Source organism: Chinchilla lanigera, unplaced genomic scaffold (genome assembly GCF_000276665.1).
Source record: "Chinchilla lanigera isolate Chin_1 unplaced genomic scaffold, ChiLan1.0 scaffold00028, whole genome shotgun sequence".
In the NCBI taxonomy this organism is placed as follows: Eukaryota; Metazoa; Chordata; class Mammalia; order Rodentia; family Chinchillidae; genus Chinchilla; species Chinchilla lanigera.
In genome coordinates, this window is record NW_004955429.1 from 19,779,619 (window position 1) to 19,801,960 (window position 22,342).

Sequence of the window (22,342 nt, forward strand, 5' to 3'; positions counted from 1 at the left end):
CAATCCCTCTGGTTGGAGCAGGTGGTGATGTCTTCATGCTTGGGTGATGGCTTTAAGCAGCAGTGATACATGTAGAATGTGAAAGGAGGAGCTCGAGTGTAGGCGCTGTCTGAGCGGGCGGTGAGGTTAACTTGTTCTGCCCTAGAAAAGCCCTGCCGCAGTTACTCTGTGTCTTTAATACCCCGGGTTGAGTGATGAGGTGAGGGCGTGCTGTTGGCTTGTCTTTCATCCACTCAATTAAATGCATTTGGCTGAATACTTAAGCTGTTTTCACTCTCACTGTCAGTCCCTCTCTTTACCCACTATTTTTTTGGTAAAGGGTTGGAGAAGGAATGTGATCTGTGTGTCCTGTTTTGAAAAGTCCTGTCAGGACTCACTAGCTGCTCGGCACTGGCACTTCCTCTTCCCGGTACCGAAGCTCATGCCGTGCTGCCCGGCCTCGCGAGTGTGTTTATTGCCAGAGGCAGAATTCCTGGCGTGGTTGAGGCCTGGCCCCTGCAGTTTCTGCCAGCGCCCCAGGCCGGCCATCTTCTCGCGTCATGCCAGCCCAGTGCCGGCGGTAGAGACCGCAGCGTGCTCCTGCTGCCCGGCTGCCTTCGTGGCTTTCTGCCCTCTTGTCCTGGCTTTGAAGGAAGCCTGACAACGCTCCTCCGCGGACATTAGTCAGCTACCCCCCCTGTAGTAAATAGGCTAATGCTGGGTGTCCATTACTCATACCCACAGCCCTGAGGACGCACGCCTGTTTCCTGGGGTCCGTGGGAAGGAGTCATGGGGTGGCGGCGTGGAGGGGCGGGGCAGTAGGAGGGTAGGAGAAAAAGATACAGAAGAAAATGGCTTCTGATGCTGTGTAGACCTGGGGCAGTTTGTGCCGAGTGTGTCCGTGGAGCTGAGCTTTTGCAGGACAGGCCAGACTGGTCCGCGTACCAGGCCTGGCAGGTGGAGATGAGGGGTCCGGGTTGAGGAGCCCGGATGTATCGGTAGTGTTCGAGAAGTGTTCGAGGAGAGTCAGCCTGCGTGCAGAGTCTGGCTGTCCTGTTACTACCGCGGAAGGTCAGGCGGGCTCTGCGCCTCCGACCGCGCAGCCTGCGCCGGAGTGTTGGAAAAGCTCAGCTTGTGTGCGCAGCTCTTGCCCAAAATACGTTGAGGTGCGATTTTGATGGCTTGCACTTGGAGGTTGACTGACGGGTGCCAGAGCTGGGCTGACTCTTTCCGACCCGTTTCCGACCCGTTTCCGACCCGTTTCCGACCCGCAAATAGAATTACCGCTTTGGTGTGAAGAAACTTGTGTGAGCGGATTTACCTTCTGAGGAGTTTGTTTGTTTGTTTTTCACAAATGTGCTGTCGTTTTATTTGTGGATGAAGAAACGATTGAAAGTGCTTTAAAGTATGTGAAGGGCTGGCGTTGCCGCTCAGTGGCGGGTTGCTCGGCTCCGTGACGAGGTCCTGGGTTCCATCCCCAGCACTGCTGAGTAAATATATAAATAGATGAGGAAAAATACTTTCCAGTCATCTCAGTTCCCTAGCTTCCATCGTTAGGAGGAAGGGGAAAGACTTATCTATGAACAAATACATTTTTTGTTTTTTAAAACCTTCTTTTCATGTGTAATATACATGCAGAAAAGGTCCATAGACCGCAGGCGCAGGCTCACTGAGTGTTCACAGCCTGTGTGCTCACACTCCACGCTTGTAGATGAAGCTTTTAGGTTGTGTCTCCCCTCCGACTCACACTCAGGTGAAAGGGTTTGAAGCTCTGCATTCACAGTCGGAGGGAGGGTACTTTACAGAGCAGATGGGGCAGACGCTGCCGGCTGCAGTGTCGGTGGCATTAGCCCGAGAGAGACTTCCCAGCGTCGCTGTTGGAAGGGGTGATAGTGCTTGGCGGGTAGAAGACCGTCTGACTTCCGTTTCCTCTGCGAGTTTCTCAGCGCCTTCCCTGGTCACAGGCACGCAGCCAAATTATTATAGATGTTTAAGGAAATGAGTTAGGGCAGGATTCTTGCAGCTGCCGGTTGGCCATTGGTGCAACGTGAACGCAACTCAGTGGGGTCACAGCAAGCATTACAGAAAAGTGAAGAAGTGAACGTGAGAGTGGGCAGCATGTAGTAAAAGTTGTGTTATCACTTGGGAAACTTTCACTTCCTGTGGCTCATGCGTGTGGGGTCACTACTGTGTATGTGGAGTGGTTTACCTACCGAAGTGTGAAAGCCATTGATTAGAGATATTTTAGGATGTTTATCAAAGTTCTTAATATGTAAAAAGTACTGAACTGAATCTTAGCTGTGCTCTCTTTACATCCTGAGTGGACTCAGTGCAACCTCTTTTAGGACTTAGGACTTCGATTATTGCAAGGGTATTGTTTACAGTGTCTCCCCCGCTCCCGGTCCCACTGAGCACCTCCCAATGTGTTGTCTAGATGGTAGAGCCACACAGCCAAGCTCATTGTCACCGCACGGTTACAGAGTGGATTGGCCACACATGCTGCCATGTTCTCCACACTAGATGCTGCAGCTCCAGGCCCTTCGCTACAGAGCTCTACTGGGTATCACAAGCGACGGATCTTCGGGGGAGACCCTGTGTGCACCGTAGTGTGTGTGTGGGGGGTGACATCCGAGCTCCGCGGGATGGGAAAGGGAAGCTAGTATCTCAGGTTACCAAAGTTGTACAGAAGGCCGGGGACCTTTGTGAGAATTTGATCAAGCCAGAAAGACGTAGAAATAACAACTGCTGTTGGGATTGACGATGAAACTGGAGAAGGAGGAAAAAACAGTCCTTTTGTTTCTGTTTGTTTTTGTGAGTCTCACTACGTAGTCTAGGCCAACCTTGAAGTCACTATGTACTCCAGGGTGGCCTCAAGCTTGGGATCCTCCCGCCTCAGCCTCCTGAATACTGAGAATATAGGCATGGACCACTATACCCAGGAAGACAGTCTTAATTTTGGTGACAGTGTATTGTTATCAGGAACAACAGTTTTTAGTGGTGGAACTAATACATTTTATAAATGAAAAGTGAGGTCATGACTGCAATAATAAAAACTCCAGTTATAAATGAACCAGAAAAATAAAGCATCCTTTCTATTACATGTGCCCTATATATTTTGTACTATGAGCTCAACTGAAACATTGTACTTCCAGATACTTGGAATCTTCCTCAACTTGGTATTTGTAAGATTACAAGCCAAAGAGTGAAGAATTTTATTTCCAGATTCTGTTCTTTGAACTCTGAATTACCTTGAAAAAAATTTAAATAATCGTTTCCTTTGTTAGAGTGCTTTGTTGTATTTTACTTTGAATGCTTAATCCGGTTAAGAAGTTAGAACTATGTTATTACTTTTAATCTTTTTAGATTAGTTTTGCTGAAGGGAGTAAAGGCATAAGGGAAGAAGTTAGCTGTCATGTTACTTCCGTGCATCTGTGGCTTGGTAAAAATGTATCTTCTAATTGTTCTTCCGGAAGCAATTCATGATTTCCTTTATAATCAGCTGTGAGTAAAGGACAAGTTCTTATAAATGTGTCGACCTGTCATTTGTTCATGTCCTTCTTACTAATCAGAGTAGCTCGTAGTCTCTGTTGTGTGGGTTTGAAAACAGCGTTGCTGGGCAGTGCCTCCCTGGTGGAGTGATTGCCCGGCACTCCTGAGGCCCTCCTGTCCTCCCCAGCACTGCAAAACCCCACCAAACAGAAGTGGAAAAGCGGGCACTGTCAAAAGAGAGTCTTGACCTATGTGAGAAGATCCATGAGGGAAGTCAGAGCTGCTGAGAAGTTTCTAAATGCTGAGCTCTTGGCTGGTCACAGCCTGGGATGAATGGACAGAGGGGACTTCGGAGCAGGGTGGTTGGCAGTTGGGGGTGTGGTGGACCCACAGGCTGTACAGCTAGGTGCTGAAAATTGTGACCTGCTGGATCCCAGGACTTCAGAGCCTGGAAAGGAACTACTCATACAAAAAGACAGGAGATTCTTTCTGGACTCAATGTTTTATTACTTTTCCCTTCATTATTTTTTTTTTGGGGGGGGCACCGTGGGAGTGAGGATTTTTCTTTTTCTTTTCTCCTGTTTTATATTTTCTTATTTTGTCTTTATTTTTCTCTGATATTTTCCTTCTTTTTGTTTTTTTTTTTGTTGTTGTTACTTTGATCTAATGATACTACTTTCTTTTTACTTACTAGGATTCTTTATCTGACTTTTCTCCTCATCTTCCATTGATTAATTTTTCAAATTCTACTTTTTCATCCCCTGGTTTCCCAACCTGTTTGTCCTTACTAGTGTAATCAGTAAGCTCTATGAATTGTTAACTCTATGCTCTTGTTGTTGAATACTTTTCTTGTTTGTGGTGGTGGTGTTGTTGCACTTAGTAGATACTTATGGTATGTCAGTATTTGGTTTTAGTGTTTATACTATAATTGCAGGTCTCTTTTCTGTGGCTAAGGGTGGTACATTACTGGCTCTTAGGGTATGTCAGTATGCAGTTTGTCTTTGATGCTATTACTATTGCTAATTCGTTGCTATTGGCCAAGGTGGCATTGTTGTTGTTATTAATTGCCTTCCTATATGCCAGTAGCTGCCGTTGTGCTGTTAGCAGTGTGTGGCCTGTTCCTGGAGAACTGAATGCTGCAGCCTCCCCTCCCAAATAAACGGAGGTGGTTGGGTCTAGAACAGAAGCAGAGCCTGTAGCTAGCTGTGCCCAGAGAGTCACTGAAGAGCAGTCAGTAACCAGTGAAGTCTGCATACTAGCAGCAGCGTCTTCCACTACAATCAGACCGCAGACCTTAGCACAAAAAGCAAAACAGCAATAGCAACAAAACCAAACAGTAGGGTGCACAAGAAGACAAGGCAACAAAACATTCTGAAAACTCCCCACCTCCCCCAGACTGATCCATCCCGTGCAACAGGAATCTGAAAACAAGCAGGAAAACCATTGGTGTTTTCAGACAAGGCTGAAACTGATCAGAAGAGCAAAGGGCAAGAGTAAGGGAACTGTGCAATAGGAAGCCATAGCCACTATAAACATGTATGCACTGAACGCTTCATAAAACAGGCCGTGCTGCACAGGGAGATCAGATAAACACGAACACAGTTACAGTGGGGGACCTCAGTAACCTATTGTCACAAATACAGATCAACTAGGACAAAAAAAATCAACGAAGAAACATCAGAGTTCAACAAATCTTTGAACAGATGGACTTAATAAATACCTACAAAGTGTTCCACCCAACAACACAATACATATTCTTCTCAGCAGCACATGGAACTTTCTCCAAAATAGACCATGTAGCCAGTAAAGCATGGTTAAGTAAATGCAAAAGAATTGAAATTATCCCGTAAATATTATCAGATCATAGCTAAGTGAAACTAGGAATCAGTGGCAAAAGAAACCACAGAAATTAAGCAAGCACATGGAAATTAAACAATACACTCTTGAACAGTCAATGGGTCACAGAAGAAATCAGTTTGAGAATCAAGTAATAATATCAGTACAGCATACCGGGACTTGTGGGACACAGTGAAAGCAGTCCTAAGAGGGATGTTTATAGCTGTGAATGCCCACGTTAGAAAATCAGAGTGAGCTCTGATTAACTAACAGTGCATCTCAAGGTCTTAGAAAAACTACAACAATCTATACCCAAGGAAGTACAAGGAAGGAAGTTACAGAGATCAGAGCAGAAATCAATGAGAGAATTTAAAAAAACAGAATACAAGGAATCAATGAATCAAAGAGCCACTTCTTTAGAAAAATAAACAAAATAGACAAACTGTTAGCCACCTACCCAAAAAAGGAAAGAACCAAATCAGTACAATTGGAAATGAAAAATATGAAATAAAAACAGATACCACCAAAATCCAGATATTAGCAACTACTTCACAAATCTGTATGCCAATGAATTGGAGAATTCATAAGTGGATAGATTCTTAGGTAAGTGAGAATTAACAAAACTGAACTAAGAAGATATAAATACCTTGAGTAATTCAATAACAAGCAATGAAATTAAAACAGTAATAAAAAATTTACCAACTAAAAAAAGCCCTTGTCCCAGTGGATTCACTACTGAATGCTACAAGAACTTGAGGGAAGATGTAAGTAATACTTTTCAACTCTTTAATGAAATTAAAAGGGAAGAAGTACTTCCAAAGTCATTCCTGAAAATTAGCAAATTACAGTACGGTTTCCAAATCCTTTAGAAAAAGATTCTACCATTATTATCATCTATTATCATTATTATCATCTATTATCAAAAAGATCATATATCATGAACAAGTAGACTTCACCCTACAGATGCAAGGATGGTTCAACATACAAAAATCATTGGATTGTATAAGTAGACAAAGACAAAAATCGTGATCATCTTTAGATGCAAAAATGCCCTTGACAAAACCAGTGTCAATTCATGATTTAAAAAAAAAAACTTGAAGAAATAGTTATTGTAAGACCTTATATCAATCTGATAAAAGGCACTTTTGACAAACATATTACCAACATTGTATTAAGAACCAAAAGGTTTCCCTCTAAAATCAGAAACAAGGCAAGGATGTCCACTGTCACCATCCGTGTTGTGTGTAGTACCCAAAACATTAGCCAGTGCCACCAGGCAAGGTAAAGAAAGGGATATGTACCTAGGAAAGGGGGAAGTTTAATCATTACTGTTTGTAGATGCCATGGTCCTTTACATAGAATACCCAGAAAATTCCGGCAGAGACGAAGTAACACAATTCAGCAATGTAGCAGGATGCAAAATCAACCCACAAAAATCTGTAGCTTTCCTGTACTCTAATAATGAACTCATTGAGAAAGAAATTGGGAAAACAGTACCATCCCCAGTAGTATCAAGAAAAGTTAAATACTTTACCTAGGAATTAACCTAACCAAGGAAGTAAAAGACTTCTACAATGAAAACTTAAGTACTCTGAAAAAGGAACTTGAAGAGGACAGCAGAAAACAGAAAGATACCCTCTGTTCTGGACAGGCAGAACCGGTATAGCCAAAATGACCATACTCCCAGAACGGATATGCACATTTAACACAATCCCAGTCAAAATACAAACAGCATTCTTCACAGAGCTGGAGAAAACAGTCTGAAAATTTATACTGTGTTGTAAGAGACCCAGAATAGCAAAATCTATCATGAGCAGCAAGAGCAAAGCATGAGGCGTTACCCTCCTGGATTTCAAGTTGTGTTATTCCAATGATTAGAGCAGCACGGTGCTGACCACCGTGGCTGTGGCTCGATGGAAAGAGAACCTCTTTAGCAGCTGGTGCTGTGAAAGCAGGATATTCACAGGCAGGAGGCTGAGTCCACACTCATAATCTCTCGCAGTGTGCCAAGCTAAAGAAATGGAGTAACAGTCAATGGTAAAACTAACACTTCATCTGCTGGAAGGTAAAGTAGGTAAAACTTCTCAAGAAATAAGCATGAGCAAAGACTTTGTGAACAGAAACTAGTTGCACAAGAAAGAAGAATCAACAAAGGGGATTGCATTGTGTCAAAATGCTTCTGCACAACAAAGGAAACCACCAACAGAGTAAAGCGACTCCCTACAAAATGGGAAAGAATTTCACCAGCTGTTCCTCAGACAGAGGACTAATGTCTAGGATTCATAAAGAATTCAAAGCAGTTAGATCTTCCAAATGAAAAATGCAATCAAAATTAATAGACATGTCTTAGAAGAAGTCCGTGTGGCCAGTAAATACATGAAGAATGCTTTCAGCATCTCTGACCATCAGAAAAATGCAAATTAAAGCAACATGGAGCTTCCATCACACTTCAGAAAGAGTGACTGTCATCGAGAAGTCACAATAACAGTGGACAGTGAGACCACAGAGAAAAAGGACCTCTTCCACCTGGTTGATAAGGAAATGCACTAGTACAGTTACTATGGAAATAATGGAAATTCCTTGAAAAACTAAAACTAGACATTCCATTTGACCCAGCTATTTCCCTTGCAGGTATCTTCCCACAAGAGTTAAGGATGTCATAGTACAGTGTTTGCATGCATACTCTTGTTTATAGCAACACAGTTCATTTTTTTTTTTTGGGTACGGGGAATCGAACGCAGGACCTTGTGCTTGGCAGGCAAGCGCTTGTGCCGCTGAGCTATATCCCTGGCCCAGCAACACAGTTCATAATAGCTGAGTCTTGAGAGCAGCTTATATGTCCATCAACAGATGAATGGATACAGACAGTGTGGTATTTATATACAGGGGAGTACTATTCTGCCGTAAAGAATAAACCTGAGTTACATATACAAAGTGGATGTACCTTAAGACCATAATGTTAGGTGAAATAAATCAGACACACAAGCTTAAATGTCACAGTGTTTCTCTTATATGAGAAATCCCAATATTAAATAAAAAGCAAAATAAATGCTAGATAATAATAGGAAATAGGTAGGTGGATCTCTTGCTGATGGGAAATAGACTAAGGCATGGAGGGAGGGGAGAGGAATAATTCGAGGTGGTGTGTACACGTATGAGCTGCACACAAAGACTGATCACTGTGTACTGCAGACATACGAATGAAAAGTAAAAACTGGAGAGAGAGACCGAATTCACTTCCTGGAGGAGGGAGCCTGCAGAGTAAGCAGGGGACAGTTGCAGTAGTTTTAAATTATTCTTAAAGGTGCCCTGTTCTCAATGAAGCTGAATCAAATCCCTCAGCTTCTGCAGGGCCTGTGCTGTGACGAATGTCTCCGTTCCTCGTGCCTAAGATTAAATAACGGTATTTATGCAGGGCCCTTCAGCTCCGGAATTAGGTATCTTTTTGACATCTTGAATATCTTCTAGCCCTGAGTCCCCTTCCCATTTCCCTGAGAATAAACGTTACGCTTTGCGCGTCGTGGCGTCTGGCCATGTAATTGTGGGCTCCTTGTCTAGGCTTTCACTCTCCCACGTCCCTCCTTTGCCAAGTGTGTGCTGTGCTTTTCCCCCATGAGGCTGGGGAAGTCCCAGTGTACCTGTGACACAGAAAGAATCAGCCCCGCCCTGGGCTTGGCTGTGCCGCGCCCTGGGGTGACTGATGCGCTGTTTGTGCTATGTCAACAGTCTCCGAGAGCTGGGGTTGCCTTGTTTTTGTTTTCCATGATGCGGAGAGCAGCCTGTGGGAAAATGGGACGGCCCGAGTCGCAGCAGGACCGGCCCCGGGGGGAGTTGGATTAGTGTGTGCAGCTCAAGCTGAAAAAGCGAAGAGCCGTGTCGTTGACTCCCTTGTGCCAGTGCCTCGCCCACTGCTACTGTGTTTACATTGGTGCTTTTGCCAGAGCCCCTTGGCTTTTTGCAGAGGGAGATTTCGTACAGGGAGAAAGGCTAAGGCAGAAAGGGCTCCCCTAGAAAGTTTCTCCTCTTTGTTGTTACTGCAGCTTTCATTGTAGGTGCTGTGAGCACGAAACACAAGAATCATGTTTGCTAACCAGGCGGGGACCCGGTGTGCCCTGTGTCAGGAGGCCGGCGTGACTTCGAAGGTGCTTGAGTTTGCGGTGTGTGCTAGTCTGTTCAGGCTGCCTCAGCAGGATACCAGAGGCTGGGTAGGTGGGCTGAGCTCAAGGTGAAAGCGCTTTGGTGCCTCGTGAGTGGTCTCTGGCTTCGAGTCTTGTTGCTGTGCCTCCGTGTGGCCAAAGAAGCTGTGTGAGAAGAGAGAGTTGAGCGGGAGGGAGGAAGGCAGCGAGGGAGGGAGAGATGGGGGAGAGAGGCCTGTCCTATCAAATGGGATCTTTCATGATTTAACTAAATGAAACCTGATCCACCCATCTAAACCTAATTACCTTCCTGTCTACCTATCGAAACCTGATCTACCCATCTGAACCTAATTACCTGCCAGAGGTTCTCCTTTTCAGATACTGTCACCTCAAGGGGGGGATTTAGATCTTCAATGTGTGAAGTGTGTGGGATCCACTCGGTCCGTAACCAGATGTGGGTGAGGGAGAGTTGGTTGTGTACCGTCCGGGGTTGTCCCCTCATCACAGCTGACACACCAGTTTCGTATTTCCTCAGCTTCCTTCGTAGCTGGGGTGGTCACATGGCGCTGTTCTGCCCAGTGAAGCAAACTGAGTCACCCGGGGCTTCTGGGAGTGCCTCGGCTCCAGGTGGGAGAGCCCGTGGGCCTCCTCGCCTTCCCTTCCTCTGCTGTGCGCGCCCGGGTCTCACGGAGCAGGCAGGCTCGGCAGTAGTTTTCTCACGCCAGCATCCCTGCGTGAGCAGAAGAGGAGCCCCAGTGACTTCCACTACTGGGAGTCAGTGGTGCTGGTGCCCGCAGCACCCGCGCTGCTGTGGTCCACAGGGAACCCTCCTTCTCCTGGGGCTGGCAAGAGGTCCGGTCCTGGACGATCTTGTCTCTGGGGAGGTTCTCACCCCAGGGTGTCCGTGTCACAGTACGGCTCACGCGGCATATACATGCGAGCTCACTTCGGTGCTCTGCGTAGGAGGTCCTGAGTGTGCCGGACCTTCCTTGCTCCCCTCCAGATTTTCAGGGTCTGCCTTGTGGCCCGTGCTTGGGAGGACACAGTGACCGTGGCACTGAGCAGGCCCTGGATGCGAGTCTTGCTGACAGCCGTGGCCTCCTCTTCCTGTCTCACATTGGTGTCCTCCGTAATGGAGTGGTTCTCAGAGAGCGGTGAGTGGCCCGAGGAGAGGGAGGTGGGAGACGGGCTGTAATTACAGGTGGCGGGGCTGGTAAGTAGCTGTTCTGGAGAGCGTAGTTAGAGACAGACAGTCCTCCAGGGACCAGGATGCAGACAGGGCCGGTCCTCACACTCCCTTCTCACTGCGGAAACAGAAATCAGAGGAGCGTCGGCGTCCTCTCTGTAAACTATGAAACGTTGTAATCATGTAGGAAACACAGCTGTTGCCATTATTCCTGGCACGACTTTGTCCTTTTCTTTCTAAGAGCTGAAAGCGACGTGTTCCCGACCTCTGCTTCTCCCCCTCGTGCCTCAGCAGGGATGCGGCGAGTTGGTGGTCGGGAGTCAGACGTTCTTCCCTGGAGAAAGTATTGCTGGCTGTCATTTTACTTGTGAGGAAGCAGACCCAAAGAAATGGTGAATTGGACATTTTATTTAAGGTTCTTTCTGCTCTGCCATGGTACTAGTAATTCAGCGAGATCAGACTGTGCTGAAGCCCATCAGCTCCAAGCTGCGGGAAACGTAGTCGCAGACATGGGCTCTGTGCTGTGTGCTGTGTGCTGTGTGCTGTCTGGGCGTCTTACTGTGGAAACGTGGGTTGCCTGTGTCCTGTCCTGAGCCGTCTGCAGGTGTGATGCGTGTATTGGGGCTGGGTGTCGGTAAGGTTGGCCCTTCCCTCTCCGCTTGTCAGTGGGGCTGGTTTTCAGTTTGTCAGCAACTTACTTACTTGTATATGGAAGCTGATGCCTGGGGAGGGTGTTTCTGCAGGAGAAGGGTGGGTGGGGAGCAGAATCTGAGGAGATTTTCTGAGGTACCTGGGGATGGATAGTCACTGTTGTCTTTCAACGTCGTCGCAGCTCATTAGTAAGATCTCAGGCAGAGAAAAGAGAGAAAAAGACAAATCGTAATGACTGTGTGCTGTGCTGCAGTTTGGCAGGCTGTAGAAGCAACAAAACCGTGATGTTGTCGTTGAAGTACTCTTGTAATTTAAACACGTTATTATAGTCTTCAGAGATGTCATCCCGTTACTGATCCAGGATAATGGTGGTGTCAGTCCTGATGCCAAAAATACCCTCCAAATCATGGGAATGTAGAAAATCAATTTCGAAAACTTGTGAGCAGTCAGAAATGAGAGCGCTCATGGGGTATGGCGTGGACCAGGGTCAGCTCCTGGTCCTCATCCAGGCCTTGCCACCTTCTCTGTGAATTTAGTCATTTCGTCTTCCTGAGTGTCTTTATTTTCTCTCACACCCAAAATGAAGGGGGGAAAAGTTCACGAGCTCACAGTCTGTGGGACTTTCAGTCCGTGACCGGCTGGCTCCAAGACAGGGGGCTTGGCAGAGGGGCAGCACGGAGGAGGAACAGCGCATGGAGGCCGCAGACTGCCAAAGCCCGCCAGCGAGCGATGCCCACAGCGCTATCTATCCCTTGGATTTTACCCAGTCTCCTCAGGGAGGGTGGCGCTCACACCCTTAGTCCCAGTGCCTGGAATCCATTCCATGAATCATTTCCAGTGTCGCACCCTCTCGATCCAGCCACCTCTGAAAATCCCCATATGACTGCAGGAGGATACAGGCCATAATACTGGCCTCCGGTTCTTTTTCTGTAACGAGGAAGTGGAGTGAGTAGTCTCTGTTGCCCCTAGAGTTCCTGTCATGAAGTCCTTTTGAAGACAGAATCTCTTCCTTGGAACACGTTAATTGTCACTTGGGCTCAGTCATGAATTTCATGTTATTGTTATTCAGATCTTGAAGACAGGAATATTAGAAGCTTTGAAACCTGCTCCAGCAGAAAGGTTTCTCTGGTTGGTGTAGTTTCCTTCCTGTCAGGAATGAGTAGGATGGGTAGGTCTAAATCAGCCATCTTCCCAGTCCTTCCCCTTTGTAGTTTCCTGAAAAGAATGACTGAGGTATTTCCTCCTCTAAAAATGGTGCACCGTGAAAGTGCCAGACAGGACCTCTTTATTCAGGAATTTGCAGCTTAGAGATAAAGTGTGGTAACCTTTCTTCTTTTTGCAACTTTGAATGCTGTGAATGCAAAATAGAATAATGTGAAATTATTTAAGCATTGTGTTATGTGGAAAATTTGAAATAATGCAAAAGCCACGAGAGTTAAGGAAATTGATCAGAAGCTGCGTAAGTTCAAAGAGGATAGACCGGATGGCTTGTAAACCGTGATCTGCCACTCCAGCAGGCAGTGGGAATCCTTTATGTGTGTTCAGCGCTGGAGGACATCACTGCTTCTGCTCATCAGGGCATGGTATTTGGTGTGTGCTTAGTTCCAAGCTTCTTATAACCTTCAAAGACCTTGGGCAAGTGTTCCTCAAAAGGTGCGTTAATGGTAATGCTGCCGATGGTGCTGTCACCGCCATCCCCACCAGTCACTTTATCATGGAAGTGTAATCCTCTAGGAGGGGACCAGACAATGCTGGGGTTGCATCTGGCTCTGCACTTAGGGGAAGAAACACAGAGCAGGGTTAACACAGGGGCTGCACAGTAATGTGATTCTGCGCATGGACTGCCGCGAGCTGCGTGGTGCTGCTGTTTTAGCTCTGTAGCCTTATACAAGTCACCGTAACCTCTCCTGGCCTCAGTTTCTCTGTACAGCGGGGTGAGTTCAGCATCTCCTTCAAAAGTTGTGTGGCCCGCGGTGTGCAGAGTGGAAATATTGCTGGGCATGTCCCCGGAGATTCTGATTCGTTATCTCCCAGCACCTTTGCATTTAACAGATTCTCCAGTGATGCTCTTGCTGCTGGTTTGGGACACTTTGAAGATCTGTGCTGTGCTTCCATACACACAAATGTGCACGTGGACATTTGTTTTACAAAACAAAGGGCATATGTTTTTGGAATCTGGTGTGTTACTCCTATTTAATGCAGCATGAATATGTCCCCTTTCATTTTTACTACTGTCTTTTATTCTCATTATATTGTTTTTATTTGTCCAAGTAGTTTCTATTTTTTCACCATTATAGATCATGCTGCAGTGAATGTCGTTAATGTATGTTTTGATTTATGTCTCTTCTCATCTCTTTGGCTACATTCCCAGAAGTGGAATTACCAGGTGTAGCCCTTGCAGTGTAAGACTCATTTTGTCATCAAGGCGCATAAACTTGGGTCTGTCAGACCCACATTTGTTCTTTAGACTATGTCTGTTGATGAATTATTATAATTTTATGAGTTTTACTATATTAAACACTGAGTACTTAACAGGAAAAATATCACAAAAAGTAGTTTTTAATGTTTATTGAGTATTTATAGAAAAGCATCAACATTTTCAACATTGATTGGTTTCTGGTGTACAAAGTCTAAAAAAAATGAATTCCCATATGAACTACAATGAAAATATCAATAACACTCCACAAAAAAAATGATCTTTACTTCAGTTATCACACCTAAGGCAGTCTGCACACATGCCAGCAGCACGTTTACACTGACAGCACACGTCTTTTGCTTTCCTGGCTTTTTTGTGGGACATACTTGACATCTCAGTGGTCTTGCTGTTTTGCCAGGAGGTTCTTACTATATTATAATGTGTAGTTAACAGGAACATAAAATATCAATGGAATAAATTATGAAACTCAATATATACTGTGTTTAGAATAGACACCAACAGTTTCATATTAACTGCGTTTTTCTGTACAAAAATCTAAAAAATAGCAACAGAAATAAATTCCTGCATGAACTACAGTGAAATACCAACAGAACTGTACCATAAAAATAAGCTTTGCTTCCACTGTCATGCCCCGGCAGCCTTCACGTGACAGCAGCGTGTGCTGTGCACGTGTCTTGCTTACGCTGACAGCACGTGTGCTTAGCTTTCCTCGCCTATGTGGTGGGCCATTCTCGTCACCTCTTTCCTTGTTTTGTCAGGCGTTTGCTTCCTACTATATTGTACAACAGGCACTTAACAGGGAAATAAGATTTCAATAAAATACAGTATCAAATATGTAATGTATGCTTAGAATAGACATTAGCATTTTCACATCAGCTGTTTACTTGCTCACCAAACATCAAAAACATCAAAAATAAAAACCTATGTGAACGGCAGCGTAAACACAAAAGTCTACCACAGAAATAAGCTTTGCGTCAGCTGTCACACCCAAGGCAGTCTTCACACATGAGAACTGCGTGTTCCATACCCAAGTACCACTTACACTGATAGCACGTATGTTTTGTTTTCCTTACTTGCTTGTAGGGCTCAGTTGACGTCTTTTTTGTTTGACATCTTTACTGTTGTCATAGAAGTTCTTTGTGATGCTGTGGCTGCTTGTTCACCTGTCAGCTCACCAGTGTGCTCCACCATGTTTTTTGGCATAGTTCCTTGGGCAGAAACATTTTGTTTTTCCGCTGCTGTAAATGGTCTGTTATGAGCTCCAGTCCCAGTCCTCTAAGAAAATTCCTCCGTGATATTTTGTACTTGTTATTTTCTTTGTAAGCTATCGAACTATTTGTGCCACACATGTTTAGGATCGAGTAAGACACACCGTTGGCCAATGCTGTGTGTTTCAAGTGACATCATAGTTGCTGTATAACTCAGCAACATCTACTCAACCTTCAGTTTTGTTGTTGAAAGTTTCCATCTCTGGCATCCATTTTGTCAAGTTTTCCTTATCAATATTTCCATCATGGTGCAGTGTTGACATTAGCAGTACCAATTCGCTTTTCTTTGCCATGTATGAGGCCAATGTTGTATCTTTCTGAAATTCAAAGATTGTACTATACAGTTCTCCGTTTTGAAACTGGAACATTTCATTTAGAATTTCTGCTTCGTTCCTGTTTATGGTTCCAGTGCTCTGTTAGAGCAACTTGTGCTCTGTTAGAAATACAGTATCAGTTGGAGACCAGTAAACCAACTGTCAGATATCACATTCTGATTAGTTTGGGAGATGGGAGCAGTAAGTCTGTCCACAACGTCGTTCAGTTTATTACTGTATGAAGAAGGGTCTGATGGTGGAGTTCCAGGATGACTGTCTAAATTGAAAGATAGTAAGTCTTTGCATCCGTAAGGGCATAAATTTTTATGCCATATTTGGACCCATCTCTTTTCCGTAAGTCTTTTACACTCCTGTGATCACCATGAGAAATCTGGGCTAAGTACAGCAGACGTATGAATGCTTTCAGTTCAGCTAGGGAAATGTCAAAATAAATATATTTTTGAATATGGCTGTGATGCATGCAGAATTATTTACTTGCATTTCAGCCTTTGTGTATTTCTCAGTGTCTTGTAGCGTTTCTTCTGTTACAATTTCCAACACTGAATGGCAGTGCTGGCATTCTGTCCAGTACATTTTGCTCTTGCCAAGACCTTCCGTGTATTTTCACGCCTAGTTCTAACAGTGGAGCCTTCTGTTCCGTTTGGTTGCATGGCCGTTTTGCAACATTTTGACCAGTCAAGTATGTGCTCACATGGCTACTTTCTTAGTCCTCTGAATCAAGGAGGTTGCATTCCCCGTGTCGGTGTCCGTGGATTCTTGCTCCACTTCACTGTCACAGGAACTTCATTTCGCATGGCCAGCATCAGAGTCATCCTCATCATGATCCACTCACGCCACCCTTACATTATGAAAACATGCACTGTGCCATAGTGGATCACCGTCATCATCCCTGTGTGAGTAATCTGACGACTCACTTTTGACCTCCTTCAAAACTTGCACATCTGGTTTTTCATGTCCACTCAACTGAACTGGGCTACTTCCACCAGAAAAATCAAACGGAAACTTTTTTAAAAAAAAACGAATCCTGGAGTGGCATGAGTCTGTTGCACCTTCTGTGCCGCTTGGGTAAACATACACAAATCCAGTGAGAGCATGAAGGTGGGTCCAAATCTCATTTTAACACTTCTGCACTTGTGCGCACTCCTTGCTGTTCGTCATACCCAGTGGGTAAACACGTGGATTGCTTCCTGTATCCCTCAGGGAGAGGTACTGAGATGCACAGCCAGCTACTGTAGTGCTGAAGTACAAACTTACAGTGGAAAAGCAAGGGATAGGTCCGCTTGACCCAGACTGGTACCTCAAGGGTTTAAGGATGTGCACATGTTCAGACCTTTTGGCACACACTGCCAACAAGTTGCACAGATAAGAAGCAGCAAAAAGCTTCTTCTGTCTATGAGAACAGACACTTCCTAGATGTAAGCGGATGAGAAAAATACTTTGTTGTCAACTTAGTCATATTTTTCATGTGTCCTTGGGTTTTGATAGGGGTAGACAAGAATACGCATGGCTTTACAGAGAAGGCAAGGAATGTCAGGAAGAACTAGGGGAGAAGTAATACGACTGATTTCAGTAGGTTTTGGGATTCGTGTGTATGTGAATCTGTAATACATGCTGATGTAGGTGACTTTACACAGAGGCGACTAGACATTGCCTTATTTTTACCCTTCATATATGGTGTGTGTTTGTATCACTGCTGCTGCTAAGTTTAAGGGTCTGGACTCAAAACCCTGGGCTCCTTGTCTGTGATACTTGGGAGGCCTCTGGATTTGGTGTTTTGCTTAGTAAAGTCAAGTCTGTGATCTGGGGCTGGGTGGCACTCTCTAGCCTGGGCAGAGCAGTAGTTGAGACTCTCCTAGGGGCACTTGGGGTGAGGATACATTGGGAGAGGGACTCAGCATCCCTGCCCAGAGACTCCCAGGGTGGGCTTCCTGCAGAGGAGGAAGAGAGGGCTTCCAGGGACCGGGGAGGGATTCGGGGTGGAGGAGTAGGTGTATATGGAATCTGGGGGGAGCAGCTCTGCATGTTGACCTGACCCTAGCAGTGAGGCCAGAGTGTTGTTGCCCGTAAGCCCAGGTGGTGGAGCTGCACAGACGAGCTGCGCTTCTCTCTACGACCAGAACCTTTAACTCGTAAGGGATTGTGGGTCCTCAGGCCCATGTGTTTCGTACAGCTAAGGAAATTTCAAGTGAGCTTCACTGTATACAACATTTTGTTGTGTTTGTTTGAAGTTTTTAGAATTGACCTTTTAGTTGACCTTGGAACAAAGTTGGTGGCTTCTGACTTACTTTTTCTGGAAGAGTTGCGCTTTTGAGAATTGAGGTGCCTGGGAGGAAGATGGACGCAGCAAGGTTGAAGTGAAGCCGAGAGCTCAGGTAGCCCCAGTCGCCCAGCCTTGGGCAGTGGCTGGCTTAAGGTTCTCTGCCCTGCTTCTGCGCCCAGGACTTCACTTATGTGCCGCTCCAGGGAGGCCAGGCCCAGAACCGCACACACCTTAGTATGCACAAATCTCCAAGCAGCTGAAATGCTACCCAATTAACAGATTCATTAAGATGCTACTACTCGTAGGAGAGAGAGACACTCTTGAATCCAAACTTTGGAGTAGTCGTCTACCCAGTGTTATTTGATGAGTGTAATTTACCAGCCTAGTGTGTGGTTCCCTAAGACCTCAGAGTAACTTAACCCAAAGAATTTAAAAACAAAACAAAACAAAACAAAAAAAACAACCCTCAGGGCAAGCTCAGTGCAGAGGCCCTGGGTTCGATCCCCAGCACTATCAAACAACAAAACAAAAAGGAATAGTTTTCATCTGTCCAATCCTGTGCTTTTAGAATGTACACACTGATTTTCTTAATGCAGTTCAAAGAATTGTTTTCTTACTTTTCTTGTAGCAATGAAACATGATAGTGATTTCTTTTAAAAAGCAACAACAGCCACTCTGAATCTAAACGGTGCCTTTTACCCTGAGGTGACGCTGGTAGGTCACAGAACACCATTTACTGACAGAATCGAGAGTCCTTTAACTTTAGATTTCTTGATGCTACTACTCGTAGGAGAGAGAGACACTCTTGAATCCAAACTTTGGAGTAGTCGTCTACCCAGTGTTATTTGATGAGTGTAATTTACCAGCCTAAGGCATTTTGGAACCAGTGAGTTTAGGGTAGTCCGTTCTTAATGAATCTGTTAATTGGGTAGCATTTCAGCTGCTTAGAGATTTGTGCATACTAATGTGCTGCATTAATGAACTACTAATTATTTCATGGCAATATTTATGAAGTCAGTGTTCTCATATTTATTTCCTACCAGATGACAATCTGAGTTGTCTTTCTGTGGCCAGCACCCCATCGCTCAGGTGTAGTAGTTAATGGTGCGGACTTTATTGAGGATTTTATTGAGCCACCTTATTCAGGGGAGAATGTACGCTATGGGCTAGAAAAATCCGCATTTGGGTCCCTCTAACTTGTTCTGAGCACCTGCTGGTCAGGTGAGGCAGGCGACCTGTTCAGAGTATGGGTTGACCTGCACTCCCTGTCCTCATCCCTTCCTACATCTAAGGACTACCCTGGGCTTGGGTTTGAGCACCCATTGGTCAAATTAAGTTGAGAAGTATGTGACAGACGTTTCTGAGAATAATTCATGGGTAGGAGTCAGGCCTTCCCTTTTCTGTGAGGGAAAAGAAAAGTTCAGATTTGATTTTAATAGATGTGGATTTCAGTGTCCCAAGGGAAGCATTAACAGCACCCTGCAGAGACAGAAGAGGGGAGCTGGCAGAGACCTCCTGGAAGGAGTGACTTGCGCGATCCTTCAGTGTAAGTGCCATAGAGTGTGTACATTTTATAAAGTGCCCACAGTGTGGCAGATGGCTAGAGGCTGGGGACCGCAACAGGGAATAAGACCCGAGGTGTTGCCAGGGCCCCTGGGACTCTGTACTACGGGTGGCTTGTGCTGGAGCTGGGAGAGAAGATGCAGGTGCTCTTCCCTTGTGCAGAGGTTTGCATCTGTGTCCTTGGAGGAGACGACATGGGTCCCCGTGGAAAAGTAACTCACAGGGCATTATACCCACGGGGGCACACCACAGTAGCTCACACAAGGAGGCGCCTTCGCCTGAGGAGTGCCTGGGGTCCGTGCAGAGGCAAGCTTTCAGGGAGGTCTTAGTAGAGTGCCTGGATGTTCATTGGCCTGGGGAGGGAATTCCAGTAGGGCGGAAGTTGGGAGGACGGGGAGACAGAGGTGTGTGGGACTTGTGTGACCTGCTTGGCTAGAGCGGAAGGTTGGTGCTGGTGAGCAGGAGATGGAAGTTTGAAAGGTAGCCGAGGATCCGACTGTGGAGGAAGCTGAAAGGGATGCCAGGCACTTGATCATTCCGTCCTGAGGGGTCCGCGGTGCTTGCTGTGGCGGCTCCTGATCTGATTAGGTTAGGTAGGTCCTGGATTTGGCTGAGGGTTCAGCGGGAGCAGGAGGAGGAATGCAGTCCAGTAAGAACCCGGTTGCACAGTTCCAAGAATAGGGGTGAAGGTGGGAACTAGGATTCTAGCAGTGGCAGGAGAGCGGTTTCAAATATACTTGGTTTGTTCCACACCCAAGGTGTGAGATGGACATGGTCAGAGATAACCTAGGTTTGAAGCCGAGGTGATGGTGGCTTTGGGGAAAGTAAGGGTGTTGGGGGAACAGGGGTTATTTCTGATAGTGGGCAGGCTGTACCTAGTGTCGTCTGCTGCTTTTGACAGGCAGTAGTTTCAGCCTGTGATTGCACTACAGTGTCAGTGTCTCGGTGGGGGCAGGGTCTAGCCTGTCCCGTTGGGGTCCTTGCGGAACCTGGGCACTGACTGGCACCGACATGGCTCTCCGGAAACGGTGAGTGAGGGTGACCTCAGCTCTGTGCTTACTGACTCTGAGGTGAGCTCTCCAGGGACAGTTGGAAGTTTAGACCCAGAGCTGGGTGAGGTGGGAGTGGCTCACATAGTGGGAAGCGTAGGAGTGTGCGACACTGCAGCAGCCAGCCGAAGGGCGGTGCAGGGCTGCAGGCCAGTCCCGGACACCTGCTGGTCCGGGAGGGAGAGGCAGCTGGGGGGAAGGCTGGGGGAGGCCCCAGAGGAATGGCCTTTGGGGCTGGCTTCCACATCCGGAGGAGATAGACACCGGTTTCAGATTCCAGCTCAAAGCGGAGGAGAGTATGCCCATGAGGTCCGAGGAAATCCCCTGGCCATGGATGATCCTGGGAGTACAGCCTGTTAGCGGGCGGTGAGTGTTTGAAGGATCGCATTTATTACCTACGAGTGATGCAGTGGTGGCTTTTGTCTTTGGCTGCCTCGTGGGTCGCAGCCCTTGTACACAGATGCTGAGGGCCAAAAGCCTGGGCCCTTCTGCCTGAAAGAACAGCCCAGGGGGCACGGCCAGCCCCCGTAGAGAACAGCTGGTCAGGAGATGCTTGCCGAGGCCTTCTCCGGCAGCGGCTCTCTGGATTCGTCCCCACCCAGCCAGTCTCGCGGGGTAAGCGCTGGTGCACTCCTGTGGCTGACAGACCACTCTGTGTTTTCGTGGTGCGGCTGAGACTAACCAGGCCAGGACTTGCAGAACTGCGAGGGTCATAGGCTCCGATGTGCTACCGCCTCATGCTGTCCTGTGTGTCACCAGGGCTGCATCGGGCCTCACAGGGTGAGGGTCACATTGCTGTCCGCAGCAGAGGCAGAGCAGCGGCAGAGCAGAGGCCCTGGGGCAGAGGCAGTGCCTCATGCCGTGTCCCGGACGTGACTTCGAGGAAGCAGTCCCTGAGGGTCAGCCTTCTGCCCGGACAGGGGTGTTTAAGGGTGGCCTTTGTACTTCTCTCCTGATCCAGAGCCTTCATGGACATACTTACTTTGTATTAGTTTCATTCTTAGAGACTTCTTTCTTTTACACCCCAGACTGTTTTTCTTTTCATTGTCTCCTTAAGTTTTGTCTTCAAGCTTTTCTATGTAAGTTTGGATATCTAGCTTTCTAGTAAAACTAGATTATTCAGTAACTGCTTTCTTTTTAGCCTTCACTTTGGCTTTATGATATAATTGGCTCATTTAGGAAATGGCATTTCAGCGAAATGACTTCGGGGAACTAGAAGGCAGAAGGAATTTGATTGCTGGACTGATGGGGTAGTTTTCGTGGGAAGCTACCCCAGATTTTGAGCTCAGCATCACTCCCTCCTGAGCAGGCTGCAGAAGGGTCCGCACTGCCTGAGTCTGGTGTCGTGCTCTCTGAGGTCTTGCTGCTGCCCTTGTCCTTCTTGCATGGCTGTTGCGTGTGTATGAACACGCTTTAGTGGGTGTGAGTATAAGTGCGTTAATAGTGCAGAAACTTGATCTTAATGAGGCAGCATGGTAAACTTCCTGTCTGATACCAGAAGCGTGGAAATGTGCAAGTGTAAACTATCACAGTGCACTTCAGGACGCTTTCACTGTCTGTCCCTAGTTCACTAAATATTTGGCAAACTATGCCTGTAGAGAGCTCTCCCCCATTCTCTGTCTTTGGCTTTTTGGTGGCGTTCTAACCACTGTTAATGGGTGGTTTGTTGAGTCCACAAGGAATGTGGGAGGCCGAGTGCCTTGTAAACATTAATCAGGTTTACTTGAGGCTTGAGGAGTGAAAGGACATGTTATGTTTTCACAGATTCCCTCATATGTGTGTAAGTGCTCTGTGCCTGGGATAGTGACTCACTGTCCCAGGGAGATTGCAGGAGTTCCCAGGCCTTGCGGGTTCTGGCGGCAGGCTCTGCCCTGTGCTGTGGCTTTGCCTATCACGTTTTCTCCTCCCTGCCTTTCTCCTTCCCTGTCTCCCTCTGTCACCCCTCCATGTCCAGATTGCAAAAATGAGGAGGCCAGACCGGGTCCATCCATTAGAGTTGTATGTCCATCTAAACTGCTAGACTTGTGTAGGGCCCTCTGTGTTTTAACGCACTGGTTATAGAGAGTTCGTGATCTAATTTGTTGGGACGGTGTAATTTCCCCTTCGTTGAACACCTGCCACACATGCAGGTATTGCGTATGGGTGTGATATAC

General features: G+C 46.4%; 1 protein-coding gene across 3 annotated transcripts in view; it reads left to right on the forward strand.

The window, feature by feature from the left end:
* Positions 1–22,342, forward strand: part of Fam107b (family with sequence similarity 107, member B) — a 69,574-nt gene that overhangs the window by 30,739 nt on the left and 16,493 nt on the right. The window contains exon 1 of one of the 3 annotated variants that reach the window (XM_013515497.1): positions 20,419–20,555. The exons of the other annotated variants lie outside the window; for them this stretch is intronic. The gene's annotated coding sequence lies outside the window, so the exon portion shown is untranslated. Of the gene's footprint in view, positions 1–20,418; positions 20,556–22,342 lie in introns of those variants that run through there. 3 annotated transcript variants of the gene reach the window in all.